Here is a 24813-nt window from a genome sequence, read left to right as displayed (position 1 = left end):
TTCGGACAAAATAGAGATATTACACTTTAATTTTTTTAATAACTTTTTCAAATCAACTTGGATTTTCATCAAACTATGTAGGTATCTTAGATATTTATTAAGCTTAATGAATCCAATGTCATTTAGTTTTTTGTTGTATTGCTGAAAATGAAAAATTTAAAAATTAAATTAATCTAGGTCAAAAAAGCTAGAATTTGCAGTTTGAACAAAATAGAGATAGTACACTTTAATTTTTTTAATAACTTTTTCAAATCAACTTGGATTTTCATCAAACTATGTAAGTATCTTAGATATATATTAAGCTTACTGAATCCCATGTCATTTAGTTGTTTTTTTTTATTGCTGAAAAATTTAAAAATTAAATTAATCTAGGTAAAAAAAGCTAGAATTTGCAGTTCGAACAAAATAGAGATAGTACACTTTAATTTTTTTAATAACTTTTTCAAATCAACTTGAATGTTCATCAAACTATGCAGCTACCTTACATTTATATTAAGCTTACTGAATCCCATGTCAATTAGTTTTTTTGTTGTATTGCTGTAAAATTTAAGAATTAAAGTTATCTTGGTATAAAAAAGCTAGGATTTGCAATTCGGACAAAATAGAGATAGTACACTTTAAATTTTTTAATAACTTTTTCAAATCAACTTGGATTTTCATCAAACTATGTAGGTATCTTAGATATTTATTAAGCTTAATGAATCCCATGTCATTTAGTTTTATGTTGTATTGCTGTAAAATTTAAAAATTAAATTACTCTGGGTCAAAAAAGCTAGAATTTGCAGTTCGAACAAAATGGACATAGTACACTTTAATTTTTTTAATAACTTTTTCAAATCAACTTGGATGTTCATCAAACTATGCAGCAATCTTACATATATATTAAGCTTACTGAATCCCATGTCAATTTGTTATTTGTTGTAATGCTGTAAAATTTAAGAATTAAAGTTATCTTGGTATAAAAAAGGTAGGATTTGCAATTCGGACAAAATAGAGATATTACACTTTAATTTTTTTAATAACTTTTTCAAATCAACTTGGATTTTCATCAAACTATGTAGGTATCTTAGATATATATTAAGCTTACTGAATCCCATGTCATTTAGTTTTTTGTTGTATTGCTGTAAAATTTAAAAATTAAATTACTCTAGGTCAAAAAAGCTAGAATTTGCAGTTCGAACAAAATAGAGATAGTACACTTTAATTTTTTTAATAACTTTTTCAAATCAACTTGAATGTTCTTCAAACTATGCGGCTATCTTACATATATATTAAGCTTACTGAATCCCATGTCAATTCGTTATTTGTTGTATTGCTGTAAAATTTAAGAATTGAAGTTATCTTGGTATAAAAAAGCTAGAATTTGCAGTTCGAACAAAATAGAGATATTACACTTTAATTTTTTATTAACTTTTTCAAATCAACTTGGATTTTCATCAAACTATGTAGGTATCTTAGATATATATTAAGCTTACTGAATCCCATGTCATTTAGTTTTTTGTTGTATTGCTGTAAAATTTAAAAGTTAAATTACTCTAGGTCAAAAAAGCTAGAATTTGCAGTTCGAACAAAATGGACATAGTACACTTTAATTTTTTTAATAACTTTTTCAAATCAACTTGGATGTTCATCAAACTATGCAGCTATCTAACATATATATTAAGCTTACTGAATCCCATGTCAATTAGTTTTTTGTTGTATTGCTGTAAAATTTAAAAATTAAAGTTATCTTGGTATAAAAAAGCTAGGCTTTGCAATTCGGACAAAATAGAGATAGTACACTTTAATTTTTTTAATAACTTTTTCAAATCAACTTGGATTTTCATCAAACTATGTAGGTATCTTAGATATATATTAAACTTAATGAATCCAATGTCATTTAGTTATTTGTTGTATTGCTGAAAATGAAAAATTTAAAAATTAAATTAATCTAGGTCAAAAAAGCTAGAATTTGCAATTCGGACAAAATAGAGATATTACACTTTAATTTTTTTAATAACTTTTTCAAATCAACTTGGATTTTCATCAAACTATGTAGGTATCTTAGATATATATTAAGCTTACTGAATCCCATGTCATTGAGTTTTTTGTTGTTTTGCTGTAAAATTTAAAAATTAAATTAATCTAGGTAAAAAAAGCTAGAATTTGCAGTTCGAACAAAATAGAGATAGTACACTTGAATTTTTTTAATAACTTTTTCAAATCAACTTGGATGTTCTTCAAAGTATGCAGCTATCTTACATATATATTAAGCTTACTGAATCCCATGTCAATTAGTTATTTGTTGTATTGCTGTAAAATTTAAGAATTGAAGTTATCTTGGTATAAAAAAGCTAGGATTTGCAATTCGGACAAAATAGAGATAGTACACTTTCATTTTTTTAATTACTTTTTCAAATCAACTTGAATTTTCATCAAACTATGTAGGTATCTTAGATATATATTAAGCTTACTGAATCCCATGTCATTTAGTTTTTTGTTGTATTGCTGAAAAATTTAAAAATTAAATTACTCTAGGTCAAAAAAGCTAGAATTTGCAGTTCGAACAAAATAGAGATAGTACACTTTAATTTTTTTAATAACTTTTTCAAATCAACTTGAATGTTCTTCAAACTATGCGGCTATCTTACATATATATTAAGCTTACTGAATCCCATGTCAATTCGTTATTTGTTGTATTGCTGAAAAATTTAAGAATTTAAAGTTATCTTGGTATAAAAAAGCTAGGATTTGCAATTCGGACAAAATAGAGATAGTACACTTTAATTTGTTTAATAACTTTTTCAAATCAACTTGGATTTTCATCAAACTATGTAGGTATCTTAGATATATATTAAGCTTAATGAATCCAATGTCATTTAGTTTTTTGTTGTATTGCTGAAAATGAAAAATTTAAAAATTTAAAGTTATCTTGGTATAAAAAAGCTAGGATTTGCAATTCGGACAAAATAGAGATAGTACACTTTAAATTTTTTAATTACTTTTTCAAATCAACTTGAATTTTCATCAAACTATGTAGGTATCTTAGATATATATTAAGCTTACTGAATCCCATGTCATTTAGTTTTTTGTTGTATTGCTGAAAAATTTAAAAATTAAATTACTCTAGGTCAAAAAAGCTAGAATTTGCAGTTCGAACAAAATAGAGATAGTACACTTTAATTTTTTTAATTACTTTTTCAAATCAACTTGGATGTTCATCAAACTATGCAGCTATCTTACATATATATTAAGCTTACTGAATCCCATGTCAATTAGTTATTTGTTGTATTGCTGAAAAATTTAAGAATTTAAAGTTATCTTGGTATAAAAAAGCTAGGATTTACAATTCGGACAAAATAGAGATAGTACACTTTAATTTTTTTAATAACTTTTTCAAATCAACTTGGATTTTCATCAAACTATGTAGGTATCTTAGATATATATTAAGCTTACTGAATCCCATGTCATTTAGTTTTTTGTTGTATTGCTGTAAAATTTTAAAATTAAATTACTCTAGGTCAAAAAAGCTAGAATTTGCAGTTCGAACAAAATGGACATAGTACATTTTATTTTTTTTAATAACTTTTTCAAATCAACTTGGATGTTCATCAAACTATGCAGCTATCTAACATATATTAAGCTTAATGAATCCCATTTCATTTAGTTTTTTTGTTGTATTGCTGTAAAATTTAAAAATTAAATTACTCTGGGTCAAAAAAGCTAGAATTTGCAGTTCGAACAAAATGGACATAGTACACTTTAATTTTTTTAATAACTTTTTCAAATCAACTTGGATGTTCATCAAACTATGCAGCAATCTTACATATATATTAAGCTTACTGAATCCCATGTCAATTTGTTATTTGTTGTATTGCTGTAAAATTTAAGAATTAAAGTTATCTTGGTATAAAAAAGCTAGGATTTGCAATTCGGACAAAATAGAGATATTACACTTTAATTTTTTTAATAACTTTTTCAAATCAACTTGGATTTTCATCAAACTATGTAGGTATCTTAGATATATATTAAACTTAATGAATCCAATGTCATTTAGTTTTTTGTTGTATTGCTGAAAATGAAAAATTTAAAAATTAAATTAATCTAGGTCAAAAAAGCTAGAATTTGCAATTCGGACAAAATAGAGATATTACACTTTAATTTTTTTAATAACTTTTTCAAATCAACTTGGATTTTCATCAAACTATGTAGGTATCTTAGATATATATTAAGCTTACTGAATCCCATGTCATTTAGTTTTTTGTTGTATTGCTGGAAAATTTAAAAATTAAATTACTCTAGGTCAAAAAAGCTAGAATTTGCAGTTCGAACAAAATAGAGATAGTACACTTTAATTTTTTTAAAAACTTTTTCAAATCAACTTGAATGTTCTTCAAACTATGCGGCTATCTTACATATATATTAAGCTTACTGAATCCCATGTCAATTCGTTATTTGTTGTATTGCTGAAAAATTTAAGAATTTAAAGTTATCTTGGTATAAAAAAGCTAGGATTTGCAATTCGGACAAAATAGAGATAGTACACTTTAATTTTTTTAATAACTTTTTCAAATCAACTTGGATTTTCATCAAACTATGTAGGTATCTTAGATATATATTAAGCTTACTGAATCCCATGTCATTTAGTTTTTTGTTGTATTGCTGTAAAATTTTAAAATTAAATTACTCTAGGTCAAAAAAGCTAGAATTTGCAGTTCGAACAAAATGGACATAGTACACTTTATTTTTTTTAATAACTTTTTCAAATCAACTTGGATGTTCATCAAACGATGCAGCTATCTAACATATATATTAAGCTTAATGAATCCCATTTCATTTAGTTTTTTGTTGTATTGCTGTAAAATTTAAAAATTAAATTACTCTGGGTCAAAAAAGCTAGAATTTGCAGTTCGAACAAAATGGACATAGTACACTTTAATTTTTTTAATAACTTTTTCAAATCAACTTGGATGTTCATCAAACTATGCAGCAATCTTACATATATATTAAGCTTACTGAATCCCATGTCAATTTGTTATTTGTTGTATTGCTGTAAAATTTAAGAATTAAAGTTATCTTGGTATAAAAAAGCTAGGATTTGCAATTCGGACAAAATAGAGATAGTACACTTTAATTTTTTTAATAACTTTTTCAAATCAACTTGGATTTTCATCAAACTATGTAGGTATCTTAGATATATATTAAGCTTAATGAATCCAATGTCATTTAGTTTTTTGTTGTATTGCTGAAAATGAAAAATTTAAAAATTAAATTAATCTAGGTCAAAAAAGCTAGAATTTGCAATTCGGACAAAATAGAGATATTACACTTTAATTTTTTATTAACTTTTTCAAATCAACTTGGATTTTCATCAAACTATGTAGGTATCTTAGATATATATTAAGCTTACTGAATCCCATGTCATTTAGTTTTTTGTTGTATTGCTGTAAAATTTAAAAGTTAAATTACTCTAGGTCAAAAAAGCTAGAATTTGCAGTTCGAACAAAATAGAGATAGTACACTTTAATTTTTTTAATAACTTTTTCAAATCAACTTGGATGTTCTTCAAAGTATGCAGCTATCTTACATATATATTAAGCTTACTGAATCCCATGTCAATTTGTTATTTGTTGTATTGCTGTAAAATTTAAGAATTAAAGTTATCTTGGTATAAAAAAGCTAGGATTTGCAATTCGGACAAAATAGAGATAGTACACTTTAATTTTTTTAATAACTTTTTCAAATCAACTTGGATTTTCATCAAACTATGTAGGTATCTTAGATATATATTAAACTTAATGAATCCAATGTCATTTAGTTTTTTGTTGTATTGCTGAAAATGAAAAATTTAAAAATTAAATTAATCTAGGTCAAAAAAGCTAGAATTTGCAATTCGGACAAAATAGAGATATTACACTTTAATTTTTTTAATAACTTTTTCAAATCAACTTGGATTTTCATCAAACTATGTAGGTATCTTAGATATATATTAAGCTTACTGAATCCCATGTCATTGAGTTTTTTGTTGTATTGCTGTAAAATTTAAAAAATAAATTAATCTAGGTCAAAAAAGCTAGAATTTGCAGTTCGAACAAAATAGAGATAGTACACTTTAATTTTTTTAATAACTTTTTCAAATCAACTTGGATGTTCTTCAAACTATGCAGCTATCTTACATATATATTAAGCTTACTGAATCCCATGTCAATTAGTTATTTGTTGTATTGCTGTAAAATTTAAGAATTAAAGTTATCTTGGTATAAAAAAGCTAGGATTTGCAATTCGGACAAAATAGAGATAGTTAACCCTAACCCTAACCCTAACTTAATAACTTTTTCAAATCAACTTGGATTTTCATCAAACTATGTAGGTATCTTAGATATATATAAAGCTTACCGAATCCCATGTCATTTAGTTTTTTGTTGTATTGCTGAAAAATTTAAAAATTAAATTAATCTAGGTCAAAAAAGCTAGAATTTGCATTTCGAACAAAATGGACATAGTACACTTTAATTTTTTTAATAACTTTTTCAAATCAACTTGGATGTTCATCAAACTATGCAGCTATCTTACATATATAATAAGCTTACTGAATCCCATGTCAATTAGTTATTTGTTGTATTGCTGTAAAATAAAAGAATTAAGTTATCTTGGTATAAAAAAGCTAGGATTTGCAATTCGGACAAAATAGAGATAGTACACTTTAAATTTTTTAATAACTTTTTCAAATCAACTTGGATTTTCATCAAACTATGTAGGTATCTTAGATATATATTAAGCTTAATGAATCCAATGTCATTTCGTTTTTTGTTGTATTGCTGAAAATGAAAAATTTAAAAATTTAAAGTTATCTTGGTATAAAAAAGCTAGGATTTGCAATTGGGACAAAATAAAGATAGTACACTTTAAATTTTTTAATTACTTTTTCAAATCAACTTGAATTTTCATCAAACTATGTAGGTATCTTAGATATATATTAAGCTTACTGAATCCCATGTCATTGAGTTTTTTGTTGTATTGCTGAAAAATTTAAAAATTAAATTACTCTAGGTCAAAAAAGCTAGAATTTGCAGTTCGAACAAAATAGAGATAGTACACTTTAAATTTTTTAATAACTTTTTCAAATCAACTTTGATTTTCATCAAACTATGTAGGTATCTTAGATATATATTAAGCTTAATGAATCCAATGTCATTTAGTTTTTTGTTGTATTGCTGTATCTTTTGTAAATTTTTTCATCCTTAGTGCCAAAAACAACGGAATGATAATGCTGTTGTATAATATTCTAACAGAATTTAACATTACAATTTTAGACAACATGTTTTGAATATAAATTAAAGAAAATAAATAGTTCACTTTTTATTGAGATCGATATAGATATTACTCACCTGACTCTTTTAAAGCTATTAATTTAGTAAAATTATTCATCCATATTGGCAAAAAGAACAGAATTTAAATGTCGTTGTATAATTTTTTAATAAAATAGAAAATATTAGCATCTTCATTGTATGCGACATCATTTGTTTGAATTTCTTTTCATTAATGTCTAACCATATATATCAAAAAGAAGATGTGGTATGATTGCCAATGAGACAACTGTCCACAAGAGACCAAAATGACACTAACATTAACAACTACAGGTCACTGTACAGCCTTCAACAATGAGCAAAGCCCATACTGCATAGTCAGATATAATAGGCCCAAATAAGACCATGTAACAAACCAATCTGAAGTTTAAAAAGTAATCAATTATCAGACCAGTTCAAAAATATATATAGAAACAAAAGAACTTTTGTCACTATTTAATACTTTTAGCAGAAATATAAGTAGCTTTAGACTACTGGAATTTTCATTTTTTGTAAAACATTTCATCTTTAGTACCAAAAATAACAGAATTATAAAGCCGTTGTATAATATTCTAACAGAATTAAACATTACAATTTTAGACTACATGTTTTGAAATAACTAAATATGAAACCAGTTCAAGAATATTAATAAAATAAAAGAAATAGTGTCACTTTTTATTGAGATCGATATAGATATTACTCACCTAACTCTTTTAAAGCTATCAATTAAGTAAAATTATTCCTCCGTATTGGCAAAAAGAACAGAATTTAATGTTGTTTAGTTTTCTAATAAAATTGAAAAAAATAGCATCTTTGTTTTATGCAATGTCAATTTTTTTTTCATTTCTTAACTTAGATTTCTTCTCATTAATGTCTAACAAACCAATCTGAAGTTTATAAAGTAATCAGTTATCAGAAACGTCAGGAATATATAGAAACAAAAGACATTTTACCACTATTTCATGCTTTTAGCATAAAAATAAGTAACTTACAGATGACTAGAACTTTCATGTTTTTTTAATTTTCATCCTTAGTGCTTCAATAACAGAATGATAATGCCGTTGTATAATATTCTAACAGAATTAAACATTTTTCTATAATGAGAGTGCAAGAATATTAATAAAATAAAAGAAGTAGTGTCTCTTTTAATTGAGATTGATATAATTATTACTCATCTGACTCTTCTTAAGCTATTGAATATAAAAAAAAACTTAATTTAGATGTTTTCATATAAAATTCTAATAAAATTGAGGAAAAAAAAATGCAATTCTAAACATACATTTATATTAATAAAATAAAAGAAGTGGCATCACTTTTTATTGTGATAGATATGAATATTACTAACTGAAATATTACTTATTTCCATTAATGGGACAACATATTTGCAATTGAAAACTAAAAATTCTTCACTTTCATGTGTAGCAAATCTGAGGTATAAAAATACTCAAATGTCAGGCCAGTACAAAAATATTGTAAAAAGGAAAATCACAAGTAAAATTACAATCATCTTTTATCATTTTGGACATCAATTTAGATTATAGACTCATAGAGCTCTTGTTTTTTTTGTTTAACTATTCATCGTTACATAATTAAACATAATTAAGATGACGTTGTATAGGATTTTAAAACAAATGAAAATTTAGGCACTTCATTTGCATGTGGCAACTCATTTTGCCATTTAAAACTACCTTTTTTATATATATAAAATCTATTCAGTGGAATAAAAATACCCAAATATTAAGGCAGTAAAAAATAATAATAAAATAAAAGAAGTGTTGTCACTTTTTAATTGTTATGGATATGCATATTTCTAATAGTACACTTATAGAGCTATCAGTCTTGTAAAACTATTCCTCCTTAGAGAAAAAAAAAAAGAACAGAACTTTTATGCAATTTTATTGAAAAAAGAAATATTGTCACTTTTTATCATTATCGACATAATTAATGCTAACATTTGACTTATAAAGCTCTTTATTTTTGTAAAACCACTCATCCTTATGGACATAAAGAACATAATTTAGATGCCCTTTGTATAATTTTCTAAAACAAATGAAAACTTGGCACTTTTTTTGTGTGTGGCAATAAATTTTGCAATTTTAAACTTAAATTTCTTTACCTTTATGTCTTAAAATCAATTCTGTGGAGTATGAATTACCAAAATATGATGGCAGTTCAACAATATTAATGAAATAAAAGAAACTTTAACTTTTTATTGTGATGGATATTCATATTAATAACTGCATCTTTTTGTAATGTCACATCATTTTTTTTTTTTAATATTTTTTTCACATTTAGGTTTAACAGACCAATCTGAGGTTTAAAAAGTAATCAATTATCAGACCAGTACAAAGATATTAGTGAGAAAAAGAAATATTGTCACCTTTAATCATTATTGACAAAGTTAATGCTAACCTTATACTTATTCAGCTCTCTAGTTTTGTAAAACCACTCTTCCTTCAGAACAAAAAGAACATAATTTTTAGGCTTTTATATGATATACTGAAACAAATATACATATTGGCAACATTTTTTTTGTGTGGCATCAAAATTTGCAACTTTAGACTTAAATTTCTATACCTGTCTTAAAATCCATGTTGTTGAGTAAGAATTACCAAAATATTGTGGCAGTACAAGAATATAAAAATAAAGAAGTATCGTCACTTGTTATTGTTATTTATGTACACCCTACTCTTATACATCTCTCTTTTTTTGGTAAAACTATTCTTCCTTAGGGAGAAAAAGAACAGATTTGTAATGCTGTTGTATAGTATTTTAATAAAATGGAACATATGGCACCTTTGTTTTATGCAACAATAATTATTAAATTTCTAAACTTAAACTTCACATTTATGTCTACATAAATCAATCTAAGTTATGAAAAGTACCCAATTAGCAGACTAGTTCAAATTATATAAATAATCAAAGACATATTGTTATTATTTAACGCTATCAACATACATATATGTAACTATAGACTACTGTAAATTCAGAAATTAATGCGAGGTTTTTATTATTGCAAAAAATGCGACAGAGTTGTAAACGCAATAATTTAAACTCGCATTTTGAAATATCTTATATCAATTAAACAAGATTTTTCTCAAAATCGTATAAATTAAAATCGCATTTAAGTCTAAAATGACAAAATTGCCATGATAAATGCACGCAATGATTTCTGATTTTACAGTATTAGAATACTCAATTTTTGCAGAACTATTCATCCTTACTGACAAAAAGAACAGAATTTTAATGTTCTTGTAAAATATTCTAACAAAATTAAAAATATTGATATTTTTTTTATATTGTGAAACAACATGTTTTGCAATTTCGAAAGTAAATATTCTTCACTTTTATGTGTAAATTTCCAACATGAAGTATAAAAATGACTCAAATAACAGACCAGTACAAAAATATTAATGAAAAAAGGAAATATTGTCACTTTTAATCATTATCGACATGATGCTAACTCTAGACTTATACAGCTCTCTTTTTGTTGTTCATCCTTGAGAACAAAAAGAACATCATTTAAATGTTGTTGTATAATTTACCAGCAAGATTAGAAAAACATTTTGGCAAGTGACTTCAAATTATTCAATTGTAAACCTATTTTTTTTACCTATATTTTTAAAAATCATTTCTGTGAAAAAAAATAACCAAATATGAAGCAATTTCATGAATGTTAATAAAATAAACAAAAGTATTGTCACTTTTTATCCTGATTAATATAAATATTATATATATAATTGTCCCCTAAAAATGTGATCATATATTTTAAATGCTTTGTTTTAATATTTCAGACTTATAAGTGTGTCATCTGTACAAAGGATTTTAAATCCAGATATGCTCTACGACGACATGAGAGATTAGTGCATAAGGTAATTATATGGTACAAAATCTTTAAGCAGTATCAAACATGAGTTGATTTTATATAATTGTAATTTGTGTCATACAAATGTAACAGTGAAATGAAATTATATCATATAATTTGTTTCATACAAATGCAGAATGAGATTTCTGGTTTTATTATCGACAATGTTAATGAGAGATATCGTTCTGATTGCATCTGGGATATCTGCACCTATCTTTATCAACTGTTTATTCAAGTTCAATCATTTATCAAATTTCAATAATGGTTTAAATTTTATTCAGTTCTTCGACTATGGATTTTACCTTATTGTACAGAAACGAAAATATGTGATATACTATAAGTCATAAGTTAAAAAAAGTAGGGATCTGTAGACAATTGCATTGTGACAGTTGTTATCCATTCGTTTGATGTGTTTGAACTTTTGATTTTGCCATTTGATTTGGGACTTTCCTTTTTGAATTTTTTTCAGAGTTCAGTATTTTTGTGTTTTTACTTTTTAAACATTTCAAAATCGTATGTATTGGCGTGTTGTTGAACATTTGTTTTTGTAAGATTTTATTAGATATATTAATTGATTACCAATACAAGATATTTTAAGATAACAACTTATATTTCATTTTCATATTTATACAGGCTGGACCACCTTCAACTCCAGCAGTGTCACCTGCCCCAGCAGTGTCACCTGCCCCAGTGTCACCTGCCCCAGCAGTGTCACCTGCCCCAGCAGTGTCACCAACCCTAGCACCGTCACCAACTCCAGGTGCAGTTCAGATAGTAGACTTCAACGACATGTTAGTAATAGACACTCATTTAGATCTGCTGCAAATGGAGCCTTCAGTATTTCTTTTATTTTCAATCCCCCATATGTCTGAGGAGTAGGTCAAAATAACCACTAATACATAGTTTAAAAGGAACATTCTTTATCTTTGAAAAAATTACAATCTTTGTTTTTGTTAGTGTATACTTGTTAGAATGTTTGATGTAAAAATGTAAATATAATTTAACTGTAGATATATTTTTTTCAGTATTATTTTTATTTTCAAACCCCCATATTTCCGAGTAGTAGGTCAAAAAAATAACCACCAATGCATCAAATACAGTCTACCACTTTTTTTTTCGAGCTTAAGAGAAGTTTCCGTTGTAATTATATAGCAGACCAAGATAAACATATGAATCTTTAATTTCAATAATTTCATTACATAGTTTAAAAGGAACATTCTTATGAAACTTTCTCTTTGAAAAAATTACAATCTTTGTTTTTGTTAGTGTATACTTGTTAGAATGTTTGATGTAAAAATGTAAATATAATTTAACTGTAGATATATTTTTTCCAGTATTATTTTTATTTTCAAACCCCCATATTTCCGAGTAGAAGGTCAAAAAAATAACCACCAATGCATCAAATACAGTCTACCACTTTTTTTTTCGAGCTTAAGAGAAGTTTCCGTTATAATTACATAGCAGACCAAGATAAATATATGAATCTTTAATTTCATTACATAGTTTAAAAGGAACATTCTTATGAAACTTTCTCTTTGAAAAAATTACAATCTTTGTTTTTGTTAGTGTATACTTGTTAGAATGTTTGATGTAAAAATGTAAATATTATTTTTTTAGTGCTTGTTTTTTGGGTCTACTTTTTGTGCTATGTGAGTGTGGAGTAGTTTGTATGTGTTATTTATAAGGCATGAGTGTTTGTTTTGAAATGAAATGCAAGGTTTTTAGTGCTAACTGTATGAGAGTGTACGTTTTAGTGTTTACTTTTGTTGTATTTGTTAACTGCATACATACATGTATATTTTGTTGTGAATATCACCACAAATAAAAGATCCATTACTGTTTTGTTCTTATTTCTCCATGAACAATTCATTTATTTCCAGAGAAATAGATCATGAAAAAACACCTCAAAATCTAGCTCATGGTATTCTTTGTCTCTCTGTGTTGTTTCTTGTGTAGTAATTAGGTCTTTCCACTTTTCTGTGGAAAGACCTATTGTATTTGTTCTGATTATTATTATTATTATTAAGTCTTTCCACTTTTCTGTTTCAGTGGAAAGACTTATTGTTTTTGTTCTGATTATTAAGTCTTTCCACTTTTCTTTTCTGTGGAAAGACTTATTGTTTTTCTTCTGATTATTTTTTTTTTTCTTCCGCCTAATTTTGTTCTTGCGATAAATATTTGTTTCACAATATGTCGCTTAGATATTTGGTATATGATATTGAACAGTTTATGCGCTTTTGAAATTTACCCTGCGTAACCGAATACTTTTCTTTATAGGAGTTATCTCCCCAAACACTGTTTTCCTTGTGTTCACTACTCCTTCGCAACCGTAAAAGATTAAGACAAATTTATTTTACAAAATTGCTTGTTATATCCTTCACATGATTTGTCCTATTTTGACCGAAGCGATATGAACGCTCCATATGAAAGTTATTTCCCCTTATGCATTTAATATAAGTGATATGCATTTATATCTTGTAAACCATAAGTGATAGAGACCTAGGATCTTTTGATTTGAGGTCCTTGGTCCAAAAAAATGAAAATTAGGTCAAGGTCAAAGGTGAAGGTCATATTCTAATATTTTAATTTGGCTCATTTCCACTCATTTCCAGAAACCGTATAAGATATCGACAAATTATTTTTTCTAAATTGTTTGTTGTGACATGTAGTAACACGTAAATTTTGATTGCAAGGGTACGTTGAACGTAAATGTGAGTTTTCTCCCCTCTGTTATTAAAAAATATGCGTATGGTGATATAACTCATTAACCAAATAAAATTAAGACCTATGGTCTTTTGATTTGAGGTCCTTGGTTTATGACCTTGAAATTGTTGTCCATGAAACTTTGGTGAATTGTTTATATCTATTGATGTAAGCTCCCTTTCAATTCTTATAAATTTCAGATTTTAAGTTTTGGATTTATGGGGCTTTATTCATAAAAAAAAGGGGTATTTTCAACACTTCGGACAATAACTCAAAAAGGCTTTCACCAATGTCCATGAAACTGGTGAATTGTTTATATCTATTGATGTAAGCTCCCTTTCAATTTTTATAAATTTCTGATTTTACATTTCTGTGTTATGAATTTTTATGCTTAAAAAAGGGGTGATTTTCCAATTTTGGGACAATAACTAACACTTTCACAAAATTTTATGCAACTTTGATGAATTGTTTATATCTATTGACATAAGCTCCCTTTCCATTTTTATAAATTTTAGATTTTACGTTTTCTTAAGTTATGAATTTTTATACTTAAAAAAGGGGGATTTTATGAAACTTTGGTGAATATATTAATGTAACATCCCTTTTGATTTGTATATATATTTCTAGTTGATCATATAAATTCATTTAAAGCATAAAAGACAAGTTAAAAGAGCAGCGGGCGTATCATGCGCTAAAGCGCAGCCCTTTATTTATTATTATTATTATTTATTTTTTTTTCCGCCAAATTTTGTTCTTGCGATAAATATTTGTTTCGCAATATGTCGCTTAGATATTTCTAATATGGTATCGTATAGTTTATGCGCTTTTAAATTTCACCCTGCTAAGGGGAACCATTTACTTTGTAAGAGTTATCTCCCTATTCACTGTTTATCATCTGTGTGCATCTCCTTCGTAACAAAAAAAGATAGCAACAAAATTCCTTTTACATATTGTTCGTTACATCCTCAGGAATTTTTGGCTAATTTGGATCAAAGAGATTCGATGACATTTTATAGGAGTTATCTACCTTTACAAAATAAATTTGTCGGTATCTCATGTCATTTTGTGTTATGTTGTATTGCTGTCAAATTTAAGAATTTCATTATTCTAGGTAAAAAAAGCTAGGATTTGCAATTCAGACAAAATAGAGATAGTACACTTTGATTTTTTTTACAACTTTTTTAAATCAACTTGGATTTTCATCAAACTATGCAGCTATCTTAGATATCTATAAGGCTTACTGAATCCACTGTCATTTTGTTTTTTGTTATATTGCTGTCAAATTTTAGAATTAAATTATCTTGGTAAAAAAAAAGCTAGAATTTGCAGGTCGGACAAAATAGAGATAGTACACTAATTTTTTTAATAACTTTTTCCAATCAGATTGGATTTTCATCAAACTATGCAGCTATTTCAGATATATACTAAGCTTACTGAATCCCAGGTCATTTTGTTTTTTGTTGTATTGCTGTAAAATTTAAGAATCGAAAGATGTTTTTTAAATTTTTGTTTTTCGGTCAGTGTTTTACGTTAGGGTCAAGGTTACATGTTAGGGTTAGCTTCAGGGAAGTAACTTTGACGGGGGTAAGTGAGGTGACCTTTTTCAATTCTGCGAATGTTTGCCCTTTTTGTGACTGCGCATGCGTCAGAAATTTCAAAGTACAGAGTATGAAAAGTGCCTTTGACTTCAATCTTAAAACAGGTGTAGAATAGATTTGAGTAGAGATATTTTCTTAAAGTTAACTGTTCCGAAAAGATGAAAAGGCGATCTAGAGGATGGAAACTTATTGGTTTTACTAAAGTGTACGCCGCACTTTCCCACCTCTCTGAAGAAACGTTTGTATTATTATTCTTTTTTGGTCAAGGTTTTAGGTTAGGATCAAGGTTATATGTTAGGGTTAGGTTCATGTTACTTTCAACTCTGCGAATGTTTGCCCTTTTTGTGACTGCGCATGCGTCAGAAATTTCCAAAATATTTCTAGGTACAGAGTATGAAAAGTGCCTTTGACTTCAATCTTCAAACAGGTGTAGAATTGATTCGAGTAGAGATACTTTCTTAAAGTTAACTGTTCCGAAAAGATGAAAAAGGAATCTAGAGGATGGAAGCTTATTGCATTGACTTAAGTGTACGGCCGCACTTTCCGACTTGTCTGAAGACACGTTTCTGGTTGTTTTTTTTTTTTTTTTTTTTTTGTCAGTGTTTGGGTTTGGGTCAAGGTAAGTGTTAATGTTAGGTTCAAGGTAGTAATTTCGACGAGGAAAGTGGACTTTGACGAGGGTAAGTGAGGTGCACTTTTTCACCTTTTCGAATGTTTGCCCTTTTTGTGACTGCGCATGCGTCAGAAATTTCCAAAATATTTTTAGGTACAGAGTATGAAAAGTGCCTTTGACTTCAATCTTCAAATAGGTGTAGAATGGATTCGAATAGAGATATTTTCTAAAAGTTAACTGTTCTGAAAAGATGAAAAGGCGATCTAGAGGATGTAAACTTATTGGTTTTACTGCAGTGTATGGCCGCACTTTCCGACCTCTCTGAGGAAACGTTTGTATTATATTTTTTTTGGTCAGGGTTTTAGGTTAGGGTTAAGTGTTAGGGTTAGGTTCAGAGAAGTAACTTTGACAAGGGTAAGTGAGGTGCCCTTTTCAACTCTGCGAATGTTTGCCCTTTTTGTGACTGCGCATGCGTCAGAAATTTCCAAAATATTTCTAGGTACAGAGTATGAAAAGTGCCTTTGATTTCAATCTTCAAACAGGTGTAGAATTGATTCGAATAGAGATATTTTCTTAAAGTTAACTGTTCCGAAAAGATGAAAAGGCAATCTAAAGGATGGCAGCTTATTGGATTGACAGAAGTGTACGGACGCACTTTCCGACCTCTCAGAAGACACGTTTCTGTTTTTTTTGTTTTTTTTTGTCAGTGTTTGGATTAGGATCTAGGTAAGTGTTGGGGTTAGGTTCAAGGTAGTAATTTTGACGAGGGCAGTGGACTTTGACGAGGGTTTTTGAGGTGCACTTTTTCATCTGTTCGAATGTTTGCCCTTTTTGTGAGTACGCCTGCGTCAGAAATTTCCAAAAATAAATATCTATGTACAGAGTATGAAAAGTGCCTTTGACTTCAATCTTTACACAGGTGTAGAATTGATTCGAATAGAGATATTTTCTTAAAGTTAACTGTTCTGAAAAGATGAAAAGGCGATCTAGAGGATGGAAACTTATTGGTTTTACTGAAGTGTACGGCCGCATTTTCCGACCTCTCCGAAGAAACGTTTGTATTATATTTTTTTTTGGTCAGGGTTTTAGGTTAGAGTCAAGGTTAAGTGTTAGGGTTAGTTTCAGGGAAGTAACTTTGACAAGGGTAAGTGAGGTGCCCTTTTTCAACTCTGCGAATATTTGCCCTTTTTGTGACTACGCATGCGTCAGAAATTTCCAAAATATTTCTAGGTACAGAGTATGAAAAGTGCCTTTGACTTCAATCTTCAAATGGGTGTAGAATGGATTCGAATAGAGATATTTTCTAAAAGTTAACTGTTCCGAAAAGATGAAAAGGCGATCTAGAGGATGGAAACTTATTGGTTTTACTAAAGTGTACGCCGCACTTTCCGACCTCTCTGAAGAAACGTTTGTATTATTATTCTTTTTTGGTCAAGGTTTTAGGTTAGGGTCAAGGTTATATGTTAGGGTTAGGTTCATGTTACTTTCAACTCTGCGAATGTTTGCCCTTTTTGTGACTGCGCATGCGTCAGAAATTTCCAAAATATTTCTAGGTACAGAGTATGAAAAGTGCCTTTGACTTCAATCTTCAAACAGGTGTAGAATTGATTCGAGTAGAGATACTTTCTTAAAGTTAACTGTTCCGAAAAGATGAAAAAGGAATCTAGAGGATGGAAGCTTATTGCATTGACTTAAGTGTACGGCCGCACTTTCCGACTTGTCTGAAGACACGTTTCTGGTTTTTTTTTTTTTTTTTTTTTTTGTCAGTGTTTGGGTTTGGGTCAAGGTAAGTGTTAATGTTAGGTTCAAGGTAGTAATTTCGACGAGGAAAGTGGACTTTGACGAGGGTAAGTGAGGTGCACTTTTTCACCTTTTCGAATGTTTGCCCTTTTTGTGACTGCGCATGCGTCAGAAATTTCCAAAATATTTTTAGGTACAGAGTATGAAAAGTGCCTTTGACTTCAATCTTCAAATAGGTGTAGAATGGATTCGAATAGAGATATTTTCTAAAAGTTAACTGTTCTGAAAAGATGAAAAGGCGATCTAGAGGATGTAAACTTATTGGTTTTACTGCAGTGTATGGCCGCACTTTCCGACCTCTCTGAGGAAACGTTTGTATTATATTTTTTTTGGTCAGGGTTTTAGGTTAGGGTTAAGTGTTAGGGTTAGGTTCAGGGAAGTAACTTTGACAAGGGTAAGTGAGGTGCCCTTTTCAACTCTGCGAATGTTTGCCCTTTTTGTGGCTACGCATGCGTCAGAAATTTCCAAAATATTTCTAGGTACAGAGTATGAAAAGTGCCTTTGATTTCAATCTTCAAACAGGTGTAGAATTGATTCGAATAGAGATATTTTCTTAAAGTTAACTGTTCCGAAAAGATGAAAAAGGCAATCTAAAGGATGGCAGCTTATTGGATTGACAGAAGTGTACGGACGCACTTTCCGACCTCTCAGAAGACACGTTTCTGTTTTTTTTGTTTTTTTTTGTCAGTGTTTGGATTAGGATCTAGGTAAGTGTTGGGGTTAGGTTCAAGGTAGTAATTTTGACGAGGGCAGTGGACTTTGACGAGGGTTTTTGAGGTGCACTTTTTCATCTGTTCGAATGTTTGCCCTTTTTGTGAGTACGCCTGCGTCAGAAATTTCCAAAAAAAAATATCTATGTACAGAGTATGAAAAGTGCCTTTGACTTCAATTTTCACACAGGTGTAGAATTGATTCGAATAGAGATATTTTCTTAAAGTTAACTGTTCTGAAAAGATGAAAAGGCGATCTAGAGGATGGAAACTTATTGGTTTTACTGAAGTGTACGGCCGCACTTTCCGACCTCTCTGAAGAAACGTTTGTATATATTTTTTTTGGTCAGGGTTTTAGGTTAGGGTCAAGGTTAAGTGTTAGGGTTAGGTTCAGGGAAGTAACTTTGACAAGGGTAAGTGAGGTGCCCTTTTTCAACTCTGCGAATATTTGCCCTTTTTGTGGCTACGCATGCGTCAGAAATTTCCAAAATATTTCTAGGTACAGAGTATGAAAAGTGCCTTTGACTTCAATCTTCAAACAGGTGTAGAATTGATTCGAGTAGAGATATTTTCTTAAAGTTAACTGTTCCGAAATGATGAAAAGGCAATCTAGAGGATAGAAGCTTATTGGATTGACTGGAGCGTATGGCCGCACTTTCCGACCTCTCTGAAGACACGTTTCTGTTTTTTTTGTCAGTGTTTGGATGAGGGTCAAGGTAAGTGTTAGGGTTAGGTTCAAGGTAGTAATTTTGACGAGGGCAGTGGACTTTGACGAGGGTTTTTGAGGTGCACTTTTTCATCTGTTCGAATGTTTGCCCTTTTTGTGAGTACGCCTGCGTCAGAAATTTCCAAAAATAAATATCTATGTACAGAGTATGAAAACCTTTTTTTATATTTCTTTATTTTAGAGGTAAGCTTCTGGCCAAGTGTCACTGATTCTGTCGCAAATCATTTACTTCAATAACCAATCAATTGTATTCTGAAAGAAGTTGATTTGTTTTCTGTACGAATACATGAAATATTTCTCACTGAACGTTATGTTTGCAATCGATGTTCAAATACAAATCTACAGTATCTATATGAAAGAGACTTAATAATATATTTTTTTTATTATTATTCTACACATGCATATTTGAAGGATCGAAATAATCAGTTCTACAAATGGGTGTTATTTTTAAAGACTTGAAACTTTACAATTATCAAGTGAATCCATGAAATTTTTATCGACGCACCAAACTTTCATCGTGCATAGCTCATTTTCCGATTTAACGATCTTCTTACTTGTTCATTACATTCTAAAATTAAAATCCTTCACAAATTGCAAAAACTTGTATTCTCTAGATCGCCTTTTCATCTTTTCAGAACAGTTAACTTTAAGAAAATATCTCTATTCGAATCCATTCTACACCTGTGTGAAAATTGAAGTCAAAGGCACTTTTCATACTCTGTACATAGATATTTTTTTTTTGAAATTTCTGACGCAGGCGTACTCACAAAAAGGGCAAACATTCGAACAGATGAAAAAGTGCACCTCAAAAACCCTCGTCAAAGTCCACTGCCCTCGTCAAAATTACTACCTTGAACCTAACCACAACACTAACCTAGATCCTAATCCAAACACTGACAAAAAAAACCCAAAAAAAAACAGAAACGTGTCTTCTGAGAGGTCGGAAAGTGCGTCCGTACACTTCAGTCAATCCAATACGCTGCCATCCTTTAGATTGCCTTTTCATCTATTCGGAACAGTTAACTTTAAGAAAATATCTCTACTCGAATCAATTCTACATCTGTTTGAAGATTGAAATCAAAGGCACTTTTCATACTCTGTACCTAGAAATATTTTGGAAATTTCTGACCCATGCGCAGTCACAAAAAGGGCAAACATTCGCAGAGTTGAAAAAGGGCACCTCACTTACCCTTGTCAAAGTTACTTCCCTGAACCTAACCCTAACACTTAACCTTGACCCTAACCTAAAACCCTGACAAAAAAAAATATCATACAAACGTTTCCTCAGAGAGGTCGGAAACTGCGGCCATACACTTCAGTAAAACCAATAATTTTCCATCCTCTAGATCGCCTTTTCATCTTTTCAGAACAGTTAACTTTAAGAAAATATCTCTATTCGAATCAATTCTACACCTGTGTAAAGATTGAAGTCAAAGGCACTTTTCATACTCTGTACATAGATATTTATTTTTGGAAATTTCTGACGCAGGCGTAGTCACAAAAAGGGCAAACATTCGAAAAGATGAAAAAGTGCACCTCGAAAACCCTCGTCAAAGTCCACTGCCCTCGTCAAAATTACTACCTTGAACTTAACCCTAACACTTACCTTGACCCTAATCCAAACACTGACAAAAAAAAACCAGAAACGTGTCTTCAGAGAGGTCGGAAAGTGCGGCCGTACACTCCAGTCAATCCAATAAGCTTCTATCCTCTAGATTGCCTTTTCATCATTTCGGAACAGTTAATTTTAAGAAAATATCTCTACTCGAATCAATTCTACACCTGTTTGAAGATTGAAGTCAAAGGCACTTTTCATACTCTGTACCTAGAAATATTTTGGAAATTTCTGACGCATGCGTAGTCACAAAAAGGGCAAATATTCGCAGAGTTGAAAAAGGGCACCTCACTTACCCTTGTCAAAGTTACTTCCCTGAACCTAACCCTAACACTTAACCTTGACCCTAACCTAAAACCCTGACCAAAAAAAAATATAATACAAACGTTTCTTCGGAGAGGTCGGAAAATGCGGCCGTACACTTCAGTAAAACCAATAAGTTTCCATCCTCTAGATCGCCTTTTCATCTTTTCAGAACAGTTAACTTTAAGAAAATATCTCTATTCGAATCAATTCTACACCTGTGTAAAGATTGAGTCAAAGGCACTTTTCATACTCTGTACATAGATATTTATTTTTGGAAATTTCTGACGCAGGCGTACTCACAAAAAGGGCAAACATTCGAACAGATGAAAAAGTGCACCTCAAAAACCCTCGTCAAAGTCCACTGCCCTCGTCAAAATTACTACCTTGAACCTAACCCCAACACTTACCTAGATCCTAATCCAAACACTGACAAAAAAAAACAAAAAAAAAAGAAACGTGTCTTCTGAGAGGTCGGAAAGTGCGTCCGTACACTTCTGTCAATCCAATAAGCTGCCATCCTTTAGATTGCCTTTTCATCTTTTCGGAACAGTTAACTTTAAGAAAATATCTCTATTCGAATCAATTCTACACCTGTTTGAAGATTGAAATCAAAGGCACTTTTCATACTCTGTACCTAGAAATATTTTGGAAATTTCTGACGCATGCGCAGTCACAAAAAGGGCAAACATTCGCAGAGTTGAAAAGGGCACCTCACTTACCCTTGTCAAAGTTACTTCCCTGAACCTAACCCTAACACTTAACCCTAACCTAAAACCCTGACCAAAAAAAATATAATACAAACGTTTCCTCAGAGAGGTCGGAAAGTGCGGCCATACACTGCAGTAAAACCAATAAGTTTACATCCTCTAGATCGCCTTTTCATCTTTTCAGAACAGTTAACTTTTAGAAAATATCTCTATTCGAATCCATTCTACACCTATTTGAAGATTGAAGTCAAAGGCACTTTTCATACTCTGTACCTAAAAATATTTTGGAAATTTCTGACGCATGCGCAGTCACAAAAAGGGCAAACATTCGAAAAGGTGAAAAAGTGCACCTCACTTACCCTCGTCAAAGTCCACTTTCCTCGTCGAAATTACTACCTTGAACCTAACATTAACACTTACCTTGACCCAAACCCAAACACTGACAAAAAAAAAAAAAAAAAAAAAAAAACCAGAAACGTGTCTTCAGACAAGTCGGAAAGTGCGGCCGTACACTTAAGTCAATGCAATAAGCTTCCATCCTCTAGATTCCTTTTTCATCTTTTCGGAACAGTTAACTTTAAGAAAGTATCTCTACTCGAATCAATTCTACACCTGTTTGAAGATTGAAGTCAAAGGCACTTTTCATACTCTGTACCTAGAAATATTTTGGAAATTTTTGACGCATGCGCAGTCACAAAAAGGGCAAACATTCGCAGAGTTGAAAGTAACATGAACCTAACCCTAACATATAACCTTGACCCTAACCTAAAACCTTGACCAAAAAAGAATAATAATACAAACGTTTCTTCAGAGAGGTCGGAAAGTGCGGCGTACACTTTAGTAAAACCAATAAGTTTCCATCCTCTAGATCGCCTTTGCATCTTTTCGGAACAGTTAACTTTAAGAAAATATCTCTACTCAAATCTATTCTACACCTGTTTTAAGATTGAAGTCAAAGGCACTTTTCATACTCTGTACTTTGAAATTTCTGACGCATGCGCAGTCACAAAAAGGGCAAACATTCGCAGAATTGAAAAAGGTCACCTCACTTACCCCCGTCAAAGTTACTTCCCTGAAGCTAACCCTAACATGTAACCTTGACCCTAACGTAAAACACTGACCGAAAAACAAAAATTTAAAAAACATCTTTCGATTCTTAAATTTTACAGCAATACAACAAAAAACAAAATGACCTGGGATTCAGTAAGCTTAGTATATATCTGAAATAGCTGCATAGTTTGATGAAAATCCAATCTGATTGGAAAAAGTTATTAAAAAAATTAGTGTACTATCTCTATTTTGTCCGACCTGCAAATTCTAGCTTTTTTTTTACCAAGATAATTTAATTCTAAAATTTGACAGCAATATAACAAAAAACAAAATGACAGTGGATTCAGTAAGCCTTATAGATATCTAAGATAGCTGCATAGTTTGATGAAAATCCAAGTTGATTTAAAAAAGTTGTAAACAAAATCAAAGTGTACTATCTCTATTTTGTCTGAATTGCAAATCCTAGCTTTTTTTTACCTAGAATAATGAAATTCTTAAATTTGACAGCAATACAACATAACACAAAATGACATGAGATACCGACAAATTTATTTTGTAAAGGTAGATAACTCCTATAAAATGTCATCGAATCTCTTTGATCCAAATTAGCCAAAAATTCCTGAGGATGTAACGAACAATATGTAAAAGGAATTTTGTTGCTATCTTTTTTTGTTACGAAGGAGATGCACACAGATGATAAACAGGGAATAGGGAGATAACTCTTACAAAGTAAATGGTTCCCCTTAGCAGGGTGAAATTTAAAAGCGCATAAACTATACGATACCATATTAGAAATATCTAAGCGACATATTGCGAAACAAATATTTATCGCAAGAACAAAATTTGGCGGAAAAAAAAATAAATAATAATAATAATAAATAAAGGGCTGCGCTTTAGCGCATGATACGCCCGCTGCTCTTTTAACTTGTCTTTTATGCTTTAAATGAATTTATATGATCAACTAGAAATATATATACAAATCAAAAGGGATGTTACATTAATATATTCACCAAAGTTTCATAAAATCCCCCTTTTTTAAGTATAAAAATTCATAACTTAAGAAAACGTAAAATCTAAAATTTATAAAAATGGAAAGGGAGCTTATGTCAATAGATATAAACAATTCATCAAAGTTGCATAAAATTTTGTGAAAGTGTTAGTTATTGTCCCAAAATTGGAAAATCACCCCTTTTTTAAGCATAAAAATTCATAACACAGAAATGTAAAATCAGAAATTTATAAAAATTGAAAGGGAGCTTACATCAATAGATATAAACAATTCACCAGTTTCATGGACATTGGTGAAAGCCTTTTTGAGTTATTGTCCGAAGTGTTGAAAATACCCCTTTTTTTTATGAATAAAGCCCCATAAATCCAAAACTTAAAATCTGAAATTTATAAGAATTGAAAGGGAGCTTACATCAATAGATATAAACAATTCACCAAAGTTTCATGGACAACAATTTCAAGGTCATAAACCAAGGACCTCAAATCAAAAGACCATAGGTCTTAATTTTATTTGGTTAATGAGTTATATCACCATACGCATATTTTTTAATAACAGAGGGGAGAAAACTCACATTTACGTTCAACGTACCCTTGCAATCAAAATTTACGTGTTACTACATGTCACAACAAACAATTTAGAAAAAATAATTTGTCGATATCTTATACGGTTTCTGGAAATGAGTGGAAATGAGCCAAATTAAAATATTAGAATATGACCTTCACCTTTGACCTTGACCTAATTTTCATTTTTTTGGACCAAGGACCTCAAATCAAAAGATCCTAGGT

The 24813-nt window shown here is 29.9% G+C and overlaps 1 protein-coding gene across 4 annotated transcripts in view; it reads left to right on the top strand.

The window, feature by feature from the left end:
* LOC143074925 (uncharacterized) overlaps positions 1-13029 on the top strand; it is a 101898-nt gene extending 88869 nt beyond the window's left edge. For all 4 annotated transcript variants that reach the window (XR_012978175.1, XR_012978173.1, XR_012978174.1 and 1 more), the window contains 2 exons: positions 11120-11197; positions 11824-13029. The gene's annotated coding sequence lies outside the window, so the exon portion shown is untranslated. The remainder of the gene's footprint in view (positions 1-11119; positions 11198-11823) is intronic.
* Positions 13030-24813: the final 11784 nt, after the last annotated feature.

The sequence above is a fragment of the Mytilus galloprovincialis genome, chromosome 5 (genome assembly GCF_965363235.1).
Source record: "Mytilus galloprovincialis chromosome 5, xbMytGall1.hap1.1, whole genome shotgun sequence".
In the NCBI taxonomy this organism is placed as follows: domain Eukaryota; kingdom Metazoa; phylum Mollusca; class Bivalvia; order Mytilida; family Mytilidae; genus Mytilus; species Mytilus galloprovincialis.
Note: the sequence above shows the minus strand (reverse complement) of the source record. Positions and strands in the feature narration are given on the sequence as shown.